The sequence below is a fragment of the Bubalus kerabau genome, chromosome 13 (genome assembly GCF_029407905.1).
Source record: "Bubalus kerabau isolate K-KA32 ecotype Philippines breed swamp buffalo chromosome 13, PCC_UOA_SB_1v2, whole genome shotgun sequence".
NCBI lineage: Eukaryota > Metazoa > Chordata > Mammalia > Artiodactyla > Bovidae > Bubalus > Bubalus kerabau.
Genome location: NC_073636.1, coordinates 57703839 through 57719039, shown reverse-complemented (window position 1 = coordinate 57719039; position 15201 = coordinate 57703839).

The window sequence follows — 15201 nt, the reverse complement described above, 5'->3', positions numbered from 1 at the left end:
CTGAACGACTTCACTTTCTCTTTTCACTTTCATGCATTGGAGAAGGAAATGGCAACCCACTCCAGTGTTCTTGCCTGGAGAATCCCAGGGACGGGGGAGCCTGGTGGGCTGCCGTCTATGGGGTCGCACAGAGTCAGACACGACTGAAGTGACTTAGCATAGCATAGCATATACATATATCCCCTCCCTCTTGAATCTCCTTCCCACTGCCCCTACCCAACTCCTCTAGGTCACCACAGTGGCTCTTGATGCTGGGCACATTTCCCTGTGCACACAGCCATCGCCTCTGCTGAATCTGGATAGCTTTGAACTTTCATTACACCACAGAACTGGGCTCTGCTTTGTGCAGAATTGTTATTTCTCAAAGCTTGTTTAGACAACCTCTGCCCTCGCTTTTGGTTGATGTAAGGATGTTCTCCCAAGGCCCTGCCTTCCTTCCCTGGGTGTCTGAGGCTACTTCTAACCAGGAAATCTTATTCGTAAGTCTCTTGTGAGACAGAACAAATGCACCAGGGCTGTAAAACCTCCTCAGAAGCTAGAAGCATCACCACCCCTTGCCCGATCACTCCCCACAATGCTTCTCTGTTTCCCAGAGAAAGCGTCAGCATCTCTGTGTTGTGGAAAAGCACCCGTGGTGAAAACCAAATCTGAAAATCTTAGAGCCAGCTGTGTACTTTACATGTTAGCATTTAATTTCATTACCCCTGCTTTGCCCAGATTTTTTTTTTTTAATCTGCTGACACAACTTCCCAGGGACTTTTGCCACCTCTTTCCCATCCTGAACACACACACTTTACAGAAGCATGGGCAGGGCTGAGCTCCAGAGAATACATTGGGCAGTCAGCAGGAACGATCATGTGTTTCTCAATGACACATGAAAAGGATGAATTTAAATTAATTTAAATAGTCAGCGCAGGAAAACAAAAACAAAAAGCCCCCAACAAGACCCATGGACAAATATGCCAGATTTTTAAACAGATTTGATGAGATCAAGGGATGACCCAGAGGTCTTGCTTGGAAGAACCCACATAGCGTATGTTTAGACACTAATTTTTCAAGGAACTCTAAGGGACGGGTACAAAATAAGTATTTAAGGCAAACAAAAAAGCCATGCACACAGCAAATAATCTTGTTTCCTGTCCCTGACAACTCCATGAAGTGATTTAACCTTTAATTTGTCTGAACATCAAAGGAATCCATTCAGTAGAAATATTTTCCAAAATGTCATGAAATAGTGTTTCTCTTTCAAACAATGCCCAAGCTAGCATGGAAGCCTTCATTTACATACCTATTGGTATTTAAAAGTAAAATTCCCCTCCAGAGAGAGAAAGTGCTCAAAGAGAGCTTGTTTCTGGCCAAAGGCCAGACTAGTTCAAAAATTATAATTCAAGTGACCCCAAAACAAAGGAGGTGACACCTACCAGGGAAATCAGCAGCACACAGAGGCCAAGGGGCTTTTACTGTTTCTAAGGGCAGGGTATGCAAAAGAAGTATTTTCTTGCCTCGGGGAAAGAGACCATTCTGCCTAGGAAATCAGCACCTGTTGAAACGTTTCATCCAGAGTAATGTATTATTCTAAAGCAACTTCGTGTGGTTTGATCGCCCCGGGTGGCAGCCACATCTGGACAGTCTCTGCTTATCATTCATGAGGAGCCGCAGCTAGTGATGGGCCCTGGATTTAAATTAAAAAATCAAGGCCACCTTGGGACTTGTGCCCTCCTCCTTCATTACCATGTAACCTTTCTTCCCTGACCTTTCTCCTGACATTTTTTTTTTTTTTAATAAGAGATTTGGAACATCTCTTTCATTTGAAACTTGTATTATCTTTCAAGTCCCCACTGCCACCCTGCCTTTATTTATTTAAATTTATTATTATTATTTTTTAATTTTAATTGGAGGCTACCCTGCCTTTATAGAAACTACAGAGAAGCCTGGAAGTCAGTCCAGCAATGTATCACATTCCGAGTGCCTCACCAGGTGCTGGGCATGGAGGGACAGATTTACAGCAGCAGTAAGATGAGGATCGAATTTCAAGGGCCCCTTTCTGAATCACATGCTCTCCTTCACCTGCCCCTTCAAGACATGGTGGGAGCAATATGCTGAGCGGTCACTGCAGACCAGCTATGCTTTGTAGAGGAGCTGAGAGGGGTTAGAAATGATTTGCCCCAATTACTCTTTCAAAGACTAACAACCCTCTGTCCGTGGACTAAAGAGCTCTGAAAAAAAAAAAAAAAAAGAATATAACAACTTACTTGGCCATTACTGTCATCAGTTGGGCACCCCTGGTAGCTCAGCTGTTAAGATTCCTCCTGCAATGGAGGAGACCTGGGTTCGATCCCTGGGTTGGGAAGATCCCCTGGAGGAGGGCATGGCAACCCACGCCAGTAGTCTTGCCTGGAGAATCCCATGGACAGAGGACCCTGGTGGGCTACAGCCTATGGGGTTGCAAAGAGTCAGACACGACTGAATGTAACTAAGCATGCATGTCATCAGTAACTTTGGGGGTGTATGGGAGGATTTCCACCCCCTTTTAATTTTATTTTTTAATTGTGGTTTTATATATATATGTATATATACACACACACACACACAAGATTTACCATTTTACCATATCTATATAACATAGTATTTAACGTTTTAATCCATTTTTAGTGTACAGTTTTGCGGCATTAAGTAAAATTCTTATCACTGCTCAACCATCACCACCACCATTGGAACGTTTTTTTGTTGTTTAGTTGCTGATTGTGTCCGACTCTTTGCGACCCCATGGACTGTAGCCCACCAGGATTCTCTGTCCATGGGATTCTCCAGGCAAGAATACTGGAGTGGGTTACCACTTCCTACTTTAAGGGATCTTCCTGATCCAGGGCTCGAACCTGCCTCTCATTTGTCGCCTGCCTTGGCAGGCAGATGCTTTACCACTGAGCCGCCTGTGAAGCCTGGGACTTGTTTTTTTTTAATTGAAGGATAATTGGTCTACAATGCTATGTTAGTTCCTAGTGTATAGCAAAGTGGTTCCATTTTAGATTCTTTTCAGACTCTTTTCCATTATAATTATTAAAGATAGTGAATATAATTCCTGGTGTTATACAGTAGGTCTTTGTTGTTTATTTTATATATAGTGATATGCATGTATTAATCTCACACTCTTAATTTATCCCTTCCCCTCCCCTTTCTACTTTGGTAACCATAAGTTTGTTTCTTATGGCTGTGAGTCTGTTTCTGTTTTTCAAATAAGTTCATTTGTATCATTTTATATATTTCACATATAAATGGTACTATATATTTGTCTTTGTCTGACTTACTTCACTTCTATGATAATCTCCAGGTCCATCCATTTTGCTGCAACAGAATAATATTCCATTGTATGCAGGATGTATCATCTTTTATTTATCCATTCTATCACCAATGGGCATTTGGGTCGCTTTAACTTTTTGGCTATTGTGAATAATGCTGCTATAAACAGGGGTGTAGAAATTGCTATCTCATGGTGGTTTTGATTTGCATTTCTCTAATAATTAGGGTGCAGAAGGAAATGGCAACCCACTCCAGGATACTTGCCTGAGAAATCCCAAGGACAGAGGAGCCTGGCAGGCTACAGTCCATGGGGTCACAAAAGAGTCAGACATGACTTAGCAACTAAACAACCAACGACAATGATTAGTGATTCTGCTCCTCCTTCATGTGCTGATTGATCATTTGTACATTTTCTTTGGAGAAATGTCTATTCAAGCCCTTTGCCACTTTTGAATCTGTTTCTTTGTTGAGTTTTAGTATTCACTACATATTTTAGATGTTAATTCCTTATCAGATATGTGCTTTGCAAATATTTTCTCCCATTCTGCATGTTGCCTTTTTGCTCTGTTGATAGTGATCTTTGATGCACAGATGTTTTTGATTTTGATGAAATCCAAATTGTTTGTGTTTTATTGACTTATAATTAATATACAATATCATATATATTAGTTTCAGGTATATAACATAGTGTTCTGATATTTTTATACATTTTGAATACATTTTTATATATTATGAAATGATCACTGCAGTAGACCATTCACCATCAATTACCATACAAAGCTGTTGCAATATTATTGACTGTATTCCCTAGGTGTCCATTATATCCCCATTATATCCTCATTTATTTTTTAGCTGGGAGTTTGTACCTCTTAATCAACTTCACCTATTTTGTCCATTCCCCCAGTCCCCTCCTCTCTGACAACCACCAGTTAATTCTCTGTATTATGAGTCTGTTTCTGTTTTGTTTTTTAGATTTCACATGTAAGAGAAATCATACAGTATTTGTTTTTTCTCTGACTTATTCCACTTAGCATAATATTATCCAGACCCATCCATGTGTTCACTCAAGCCAAGATTTCATTTTTATGGCTGAGTAATATTCCACTGTATATATAGACCACATCTTTTTTTTTTTTTAATTAACTCTTTTTTAAAATTTTATTTTATTTAACTTTACAATATTGTATTGGTTTAGATCACATCTTTTTATCCATTCACCTATAGATGGACACTTAGGTTGCTCTGTGTGTTGGTGATTGTAAATAATGCTGCGATGAACACAGGGGTGCATATGTCTTTTTAAATTAGTTTTTTTTTTTTCTTTTCTTTGAAGAAAATGCCCAGAAGTGGAATTGCTGGATCATACAGTACTTGTAACTTTTAGCTTTGAGCCACAATGAGATAGCACATCACACCTGTCAAAATGACAACTATCTAAAAAGACAAGAAACAACACACGTTGGCAAGGATGCAGAGAAAAGGGAACCCTCGTATACTACTGGTGGGAATGTAAATTGGTGCAGCTACTATGGGGAACAGTATGCTTCTTCTTTCTGTTCTTTCTGTACTTTTGTGTCGTATCCAAGAAATCATTGCCAAATTCAATGTAATGAAGATTTTCCCCTAGTTTTTGAAAGGTTGTTGTTGAATCACGCGAATACACCGGGATTCTTGGCCCCTGGAGGAGAAAAATTCAATCCGGGGCCAGAGACGAGGCTTGATCGCTCACAGCTTTTGTGTAATAAAGTTTTATTAAAGTATAAAGGAGATAGAGAAAGCTTCTGACATAGGCATCAGAAGGGGGCAGAAAGAGTACCCCCTTGCTAGTCTTCAGTTGGATGTTATATAGTCACTAGCAGTCTGTTAATGAAAGAAAGGAATGTCTTAAAATTCAGAATGGCACCAGGCCCCTCGCCCATAAGATGCATTTTAGGATAATCTTGGCACCAAATGCTTTATCCTGGGCCATAAAATGATTAACTTGAATCTTAAAGAAGGGCAGACCACCATACAAATAGTTTCATTTACATAGATTAGGGGAACAATATCTGAGTATAACATACTGGTTTGTCAAGTAGGTTTTGGGCCAAGAGGCGGAACCGACTTGGAGACAGAGTTTGGGGTAAAGGCGTAGTACATTAGCATAGCTTAAGACAAACATTTCCATAAGAAAAAGGCATTGGTTATCTCTAGGCTCAAATAGCTAACTTCAGGCGAAACCAGGTGTCATTATGGCAACACAGTATTTTAAGAGAAACCTCTCTTTAAATTTGTATAGAGAAGGAAAAAAATATTGCTAGTTTGTTTCCTCCTGCCGCTTAAGAGAGATAAAAATGTCTGACACTTGCAGGCTATTTCTTCCATTTGGAGACCCCTGGCCTTCCTGCCTGTTACCCTCTCATTTTCTTCTAAGAGTTTTATAGTTTTAGTTCTTAGGTTTAGGTCTTTGAACCATTTTGAGTGAATTTTTTTTTATCAGTTCGGTTCTGTTCAGTCGCTCAGTCATGTCCGACTCTTTGCGACCCCATGAATCACAGCACGCCAGGCCTCCCTGTCCATCACCAACTCCCGGAGTTCACTCAGACTCACGTCCATTGAGTCAGTGATGCCATCCAGCCATCTCATCCTCTGTCGTCCCCTTCTCCTCTTGCCCCCAATCCCTCCCAGCATCAGGTCTTTTTCAGTGAGTCAACTCTTCGCATGAGGTGGCCAAAGTATTGGAGTTTCAGCTTCAGCATCAGTCCTTTCAATGAACACCCAGGACTGATCTTTAGGATGGACTGGTTGGATCTCCTTGCAGTCCAAGGGACTCTCAAGAGTCTTCTCCAACACCACAGTTCAAAAGTATCAATTCTTTGGCGTTCAGCTTTCTTCACAGTCCAACTCTCATATCCATACATGACCACTGGAAAAACCATAGCCTTGGCTAGATGGACCTATGTTGGCAAAGTAATGTGTCTGCTTTTGAATATGCTATCTAGGTTGGTCATAACTTTCCTTCCAAGGAGTAAGCGTCTTTTAATTTCATGGCTGCAATCACCACCTGCAGTGATTTTGGAGCCCCCAAAATGAAGTCTGACACCATTTCCACTGTTTCCCCATCTATTTGCCATGAAGTGATGGGACCAGATGCCATGATCTTCGTTTTCTGAATGTTGAGCTTTAAGGCAACTTTTCACTCTCCTCTTTCACTTTCATCAAGAGGCTTTTTAGTTCCTCTTTACTTTCTGCCATAAGGGTGGTGTCATCTGCATATTTGAGGTTATTGATATTTCTCCCAGCAATCATGATTCCAGCTTGTGCTTCATCCAGTCCAGCATTTCTCATGATGTACTCTGCATAGAAGTTAAATAAGCAGGATGACAATATACAGCCTTGACGTACTCCTTTTCCTATTTGGAACCAGTCTGTTGTTCCATGTCCAGTTGCTTCCTGACCTGCATATAGGTTTCTCAAGAGGCAGGTCAGGTGGTCTGGTATTCCTATGTCTTTCAGAATTTTCCACAGTTTATTGTGATCCACACAGTCAAAGGCTTTGGCATAGTCAATAAAGCATAAATGGATGTTTTTCTGGAACTCTCTTGCTTTTTCAATGATCTAGCAAATGGCAGTTTGATCTCTGGTTCCTCTGCCTTTTCTAAATTTTGAGCATTACTTTACTAGCATGTGAGATGAGTGCAATTGTGAGATAGTTTGAGCATTCTTTGGCACTGCCTTTCTTTGGGATTGGAATGAAAACTGACCTTTTCCAGTCCTGTGGCCACTGCTGAGTTTTCCAAATTTGCTGGCATGTTGAGTGCAGCACTTTTACAGCATCATCTTTCAGGATTTGAAATAGCTCCACTGGAATTCCATCACCTTCACTAACTTTGTTCATAGTGATGCTTTCTAAGGCCCACTTGACTTCACATTTCAGGATGTCTGGCTCTAGGTGAATGATCACACCATCGTGATTATCTGGGTCGTGAAGCTCTTTTTTGTACAATTCTTCTGTGTATTCTTGCCATCTCTTCTTAATATCTTCTGCTTCTGTTAGGTTCATACCATTTCTGTATATGACTTTTTGTATATGGTGTTACATAACTATTTTTTTGTATGTGGATTTCCAGTTTTCCTGGTACCATTTGTTGAAAAGGCTGATTCTTCCCACATTTTATGGCCTTGGCACCCTTGTTGAAAATTATTTTGGGGGATTTCTCTGGTGGTCCAGAGGTTAGCACTTTGTGCTTCCACTGCAGGGGACGTGGGTTCAATCCCTGGTAGGGGAACTAAGATCCTGCAAGCAGCGTGCCTTGTGGCATGGCTGAAAAGAAAATCATCTGCATATGTGTGCAAGGGTTTTCTTCTGTTCTTTCACTCATAACTTTTACTGTATTTATGCATTATTTGAATCTGCCATGTTTTCACAGCAATTGCATGATCTTGGTTCCTATCTAGTTGTTCCACTGGATCTTATAACCTGTTTAACAGTGGCACCTAGATTTTCTCATTATTTTGTATCTTGGTATTGCCTACTACCCTCTTTTTCATTTAAAGAGATGGATTGGATCAGTGTAGTCAGATGCACGTATTGACCTAAGTGAGCTGGTGGGTGGGTCCACATGGATCCCTACTCATCCCCACCCTGGGCATTTCATAGATAACTTATGCAGAATTCTAACGATTTTGTACCATCAGTCCAGTCTTCCAACCAGTGAGCATCTTGACAATACCCTCTCCATTGTTCATGTCTCAAGAAGTACTTTTGAGTAAGCAGATGAGCCAGTGCATAAACGGCATTGGAAATAGAAGGGAGACCACAGATGTGTGGATTGGTACCCTCCCCCCATTACCAGTGCAGGGCAGTGAGCCAGTTGGGTTGAATCACAGCTGGATTCTCTTTTCTGACCCCTTTCATGGACCTTTCTAGCTCTAAACTTTGGCTCTCCCCAGTTCTCAATCTCTAGATATCTCCTTTTTAAAAAATAGATCACATTAAAAAAATATTTTATTTATTTTAATTTTTGGCTGTGCTGGGTCGTCATTGCTATTTGGGCTTTTCTCTAGTTGCAGCAAGTGGGGGTTACTCTCTAGTTGTGGTGCATGGTCTCCTCATTGTAGTGGCTTTTCTTGTTGCAGAGCATAGGCTCTAGGGTGCGTGGGCTTCAGTAGTTGCAGCGTGTGGGCTCAGTAGTTGTGGCTCCTGGGCTCTGGAGCACAGGCTCAACAGCGGTGGCACACGAGCCTAGTTGCCATGTGACATGTGGGATCTTCCTGGATCAGGGATTGTCTCCTGCACTGGCAGGCAGAGTCTTCACCACTGAGTCACCAAGGAGGCCCTCCAGAAGTCTTCTTGATCCATGTTTATTTCCACAGTGAGCTTATCCCAAAATCTTTGTGGGCAATCCTGCTGGGGACAACTCCCAAATTCAACCTCCAGACTGTGGTTGAGTTTCTGAGCCTTTCTAAGCCTCAGTTTCTTCATCTGTTAAACAGAAATAAAATGACCTTCCTTGCTGCTGTGTGTTATACATATTGTAAGTTAATATGGGGCACCCAGCAGGTAGTAAGCATTATTTTAAGCTTATCTTATTAAGGTTAGGGCTTCCCTGGTGGCTCAGATGGTAAAGAATCCACCTGCAATGCGGGAGACCTGGGTTCGATCCCTGGATCAGGAAGATCCCCTGGAGAAGGGAATAGCTACCCACTCTAGTATTCTGGCCTAGAGAATTCCATGGACAGAGGAGCCTGTCTGGCTACAGTCCATGGTCACAAAGAGCTGGACATGACTGAGTGACTTTCACACTATTAAGTTTCAGCTGTAGGAAGGCCCCAAGATCACTTCTATGATCAGACATTCGTTAATTAATAAATATTTGGGGAAAAAATTGAAAGCAATAATTAAAACACTGTAGATCCTAGCATCTCTTGGCTGTTCTTAAAGTCTGCGTGCAGGGCAGACAGCTCAAAGCCAGCCTTGATGGCTTCAGTGTGTGCTGCTTCATGCTATTTGCTCTTTTCCTTGTCTATCTGTTTTCCCAAAGGGTTTTCATTTGTCACTTCCTTTTGTCTTCAAGCAGTTCAGAGCAGGGATGGTAAGATACCAAGATTATTATGAGATGCAAATGACTGTGGTGTTGAGAGGGGGCGTGGCTTGGTGAGAATGAGCGGGTCACAAGACCCTGCATTTAACCTGTTCCTGGGGTCTGTTTGTTGGGCTGACAGATGTGGGCTGGGGTGGTACAGCCAAGCACAGTGTCCCCAGCAGTGGGTGTGAGGGGGATAGGTAGGAGGCCCCAGAATTGGAGAGAGGTGTTCCAGCACTCTGGGTTGTGGGGCTGGCCTCCAAGATAACGCTTTTCTCTTTCTCACACCCCAAAACTCTTCTGTGGGAAAGGTGCTTTGAATCTGAAGTGGGGATGACGGTTGGAATAAAACTAATTGAGCGCTAAGGGAAAGGCCTTTGGGGGGTGACCTTCTAACCTTGGGGTGTAGGGGCTGGCTACCTCCTAGTTTCAGTTTCTGAAAGGGTGTGAAAAATCCTCTTTACTCAGACAGAATTCCACACATTCCAAAACACGCCTGCATCCGTCTGCCTTTCTAAGTTTCAGGCCAAAATCCTTGAGGGCGTTTTGAGTTCTTTCTATCACTCTTTTCTTGCTTCCCAAGTTCAATATCACAAAATCCAGTTGGCTCTGCACCCAGAATATTTTCTGAATCTGATCTGACCATGATTCCCTACTCCTACCACCGTGATCCAAGATTAAAGCACCAGCATCTCCTGTTTGGTCTATGCAAGCCTCTTGACTGGGCTTCATGCTTCTGTCCTTGAAATCCACAATGCAGTCTTTACTGGCTTTTCACTTACATTCATTGGAGAAGGAAATGGCAATCCACTCCAGTATTCTTGCCTGGAGAATCCCAGGGATGGGGGAGCCTGGTGGGCTGCCATCTATGGGGTCGCACAGAGTCGGACACGACTGAAGAGACTTAGCAGCAGCAGCAGCAGCATGGCACCCCGCTCCAGTGTTCTTGCATGGAAAATCCCATGGATGGAGGAGCCTGGTAGTCTGCAGTCCATGGGGTCACTAAGAGTCGGACACGACTGAGCGACTTCACTTTGACTTTTCACTTTCATGCATTAGAGAAGGAAATGGCAACCCACTCCAGTATTCTTGCTTAGAGAATCCCAGGGATGGGGGAGCCTGGTGGGCTGCCGTCTATGGGGTCGCACAGGGTCAGACACAACTGAAGCGACTTAGCAGCAGCAGAGGGCCTAGGGGCAGAGCCCACAGGTACAGTGGGTTGGGCCAAGAACCACAGAGGATTATTCTCAGGCCTGGAAACCTTACCTGGAAGATTTCAAGGACAAAAGACCCTGTGGGCTATTGTCCATGGCGTAGAAAAGAGTTGGACAGGACTGAGCGCTTGAGTACACACACTGGAAACCTAATGGAATGTGCCCTGCTGGATGTCTAACTTGCTTGGGGCCAGTGATCCCTTTACTTTCCACTTGTTTCTCCATTTCAGAATGGTAGTGACTATCACATACCTGTCCCACTATTGTATTCTGGACGGAGGAGGAAATGGCAACCCACTCCAGTATTCTTGCCTGGAGAATCCCTGGACAGAGGCACCTGGTGGGCTATAGTCCATGGGAATCACAAAGAGTTAGACACAACTGAAGCCACTTAGCACAGCAAAGCACATACTTGTCCCACTATTGTATTCTGGGAGCAGATAACTTGTTTCCTAGTGCACAGATAAACAGGTGGAAAATAATTTTACCGAGGGATGGATCATAAGCAATGTCTCATCTGTTGCTGATTTAGATGACAAGATTTGAGACTTTCGAGTTGATAATGTAATGATTTGAGATTTGGGGGGAATTGGGATTGTGGAGAATGCACTTTGCACATCGGATGGATGTGACTTTTGGGAGGCAGAGGCCAAAATGTAGGGAGTTCAATGGTGACCCTCCACAAAAGACATGTCCTCATGGAACCTGTGAGAGTGACCTCCTTTGGAAAAAGAATCTTCGTATTTATAATTAAGAGATGAGATCATTCTGGATTAGGGTGGCCCTAAGTCCAATGTCAAGTGTCCTTTGCAGAGGCTTGATTCCACCCTTGCTGGTCTTTGCAGGTCTGCTTTGCTTCTGAGCAACTGGACCTGGGAAATTGAGAAGTGGGTGGTGGCTGAAACAAACCTCTTAAGGTCTTCTGGCATTGTCATGGGGTCCTACTGATCCCATTTTGCATGTTCCCAGCCTCTGCTCCCAAGACAGTGTCCACTTGAGTCAGCTGTGGGTTGAAACAGGCACACAGGTGCCCAAGGCCAGGGAACTCCCGCCTTCTCCTCCAGAGAAGGGCTGGGTCAGTTTATCTCTAACATAAACCCCAAACATTAGAGCACCAACCACTTGGTTGACACCAACCACTCCTCATTTGCAAGTTTGTGATGTCAGCTCCAGTGGACCACAGTCTGTCAGATCTCTCCACCATGACCCGCCCGTCTTCGGTTGCCCCACGGGCATGGCTTAGTTTCTTAGAGTTAGACAAGACTGTGGTCCTAGTGTTATTAGATTGACTAGGTTTCTGTAAGTATGGTTTCAGTGTGTCTGCCCTCTGATGCCCTCTTGCAACACCTACCATCTTACTTGGGTTTCTGGAGAAGGGAATGGCAAACCACTTCAGTATTCTTGCCTTGAGAACCCCATGAACAGTATGAAAAGGCAAAATGATAGGATACTGAAAGAAGAACTCCCCAGGTCAGTAGGTGCCCAATATGCTACTGGAGATCAGTGGAGAAATAACTCCAGAAAGAATGAAGGGATGGAGCCAAAGCAAAAACAATACCCAGCTGTGGATGTGACTGGTGATAGAAGCAAGGTCCGATGCTATAAAGAGCAATATTGCAAAGGAACCTGGAATGTCAGGTCCATGAATCAAGGCAAATTGGAAGTGGTCAAACAAGAGATGGCAAGAGTGAATGTCGACATTCTAGGAATCAGTAAACTAAAATGGACTGGAATGGGTGAATTTAACTCAGATGACCGTTATACCTACTACTGCAGGCAGGAATCCCTCAGAAGAAATGGAGTTGCCATCATGGTCAACAAAAGAGTCCGAAATGCAGTACTTGGATGCAATCTCAAAAACGACAGAATGATCTCTGTTCGTTTCCAAGGCAAATCATTCAGTATCACAGTAATCCAAGTCTATGCCCCAACCAGTAATGCTGGAGAAGCTGAAGTTGAACGGTTCTATGAAGACCTACAAGACCTTTTAGAACTAACACCCAAAAAAGATGTCCTTTTCATTAGAGGGGACTGGAATGCAAAAGTAGGAAGTCAAGAAACACCTGGAGTAACAGGCAAATTTGGCCTTGGAATATGGAATGAAGCAGGGCAAAGACTAATAGAGTTTTGCCCAGAAAATGCACTGGTCATAGCAAACACCCTCTTCCAACAACACAAGAGAAGACTCTACACATGGACATCACCAGATGGTCAACGCCGAAATCAGATTGATTATATTCTTTGCAGCCAAAGATGGAGAAGCTCTATACAGTCAACAAAAACAAGACCGGGAGCTGACTGTGTCTCAGATCATGAACTCCTGATTACCAGATTCAGACTTAAATTGAAGAAAGTAGGGAAAACCACTAGACCATTCAGGTATGACCTAAATCAAATCCCTTATGATTATACAGTGGAAGTGAGAAATAGATTTAAGGGACTAGATCTGATAGATAGAGTGCCTGATGAACTATGAAATGAGGTTCGTGACATTGTACAGGAGACAGGGATCAAGACCACCCCCATGGAAAAGAAATGCAAAAAAGCAAAATGGCTGTCTGGGGAGGCCTTACAAATAGCTGTGAAAAGAAGAGAAGCGAAAAGCAAAAGAGAAAAGGAAAGATATAAGCATCTGAATGCAGAGTTCCAAAGAATAGCAAGAAGAGATAAGAAAGCCTTCTTCAGCGATCAATGCAAAGAAATAGAGGAAAACAACAAAATGGGAAAGACTAGAGATCTCTTAAAGAAAATTAGAGATACCAAGGGAACATTTCATGTAAAGATGGGCTCGATAAAGGACAGAAATGGTATGGACCTAACAGAAGCAGAAGATATTAAGAAGAGGTGGCAAGAATACACAGAAGAATTGTACAAAAAAGAGCTTCATGACCCAGATAATCACGATGGTGTGATCACTCACCTAGAGCCATACATCCTGGAATGTGAAGTCAAGTGGGCCTTAGAAAGCATCACTACGAACAAAGCTAGTGGAGGTGATGGAATTCCAGTTGAGCTATTTCAAATCCTGAAAGATGATGCTGTGAAAGTGCTGCACTCACTATGCCAGCAAATTTGGAAAACTCAGCAGTGGCCACAGGACTGGAAAAGGTCAGTTTTCATTCCAATCCCAAAGAAAGGCAATGCCAAAGAATGCTCAAACTACCGCACAATTGCACTCATCTCACACGCTAGTAAAGTAACGCTCAAAATTCTCCAAGCTAGGCTTCAGCAATACGTGAACTGTGAACTTCCAGATGTTCAAGCTGGTTTTAGAAAAGACAGAGGAACCAGAGATCAAATTGCCAACATCTGCTGGATCAAGGAAAAAGCAAGAGAGTTCCAGAAAAACATCTATTTCTGCTTTATTGACTATGCCAAAGCCTTTGACTGTGTGGATCACAATAAACTGTGGAAAATTCTGAAAGAGATGGGAATACCAGACCACCTGACCTGCCTCTTGAGAAATTTGTATGCAGGTCAGGAAGCAACAGTTAGAACTGGACATGGAACAACAGACTGGTTCCAAATAGGAAAAGGAGTACATCAAGGCTGTATATTGTCATCTTGCTTATTTAACTTCTATGCAGAGTACATCATGAGAAACGCTGGGCTGGAAGAAGCACAAGCTGGAATCAAGATTGCCGGGAGAAATATCAATAACCTCAGATATGCAGATGACACCACCCTTATGGCAGAAAGTGAAGAGGAACTAAAAAGCCTCTTGATGAAAGTGAAAGTGGAGAGTGAAAAAGTTGGCTTAAAGCTCAACATTCAGAAAATGAAGATCATGGCATCTGGTCCCATCACTTCATGGGAAATAGATGGGGAAACAGTAGAAACAGTGTCAGACTTTATTTTTGGGGCTCCAAAATCACTGCAGATGGTGATTGCAGCCATGAGATTAAAAGACGCTTACTCCTTAGAAGGAAAGTTATGACCAACCTAGACAGCATATTCAAAAGTAGAGACATTACTTTGCCAACAAAGTTTCATCTAGTCAAGGCTATGGTTTTTCCTGTGGTCATGTATGGATGTGAGAGTTGGACTGTGAAGAAGGCTGAGCGCCTAAGAATTGATACTTTTGAACTGTGGTGTTGGAGAAGACTCTTGAGAGTCCCTTGGACTGCAAGGAGATCCAACCAGTCCATTCTGAAGGAGATCAGCCCTGGGATTTCTTTGGAACGAATGATGCTAAAGCTGAAACTCCAGTACTCTGGCCACCTCATGCGAAGAGTTGACTCATTGGAAAAGACTCTGATGCTGGGAGGGATTGAGGGCAGAAGGAGAAGGGGACGACGACAGAGGATGAGTTGGCTGGATGGCATCACTGACTTGATGGACATGAATCTGAGTGAACTCTGGGAGTTGGTGATGGACAGGGAGGCCTGGCGTGCTGCGATTCATGGGGTTGCAAAGAGCCGGACACGACTGAGCGACTGAACTGAACTGAACTGAACTGATGTCAGCTCAGTTCTACAAACACACCTGATGAGCTTCAGCTGGATGCCAACACCTACCAGATATTGTGAGATGCTGCGACCATGAAGGTGATGATGGCATGGTCTTCATCCCAAGGAGCTCCCATTCCATCAGGGGTGACATGCCGGGCAAGAGCGATACTACAG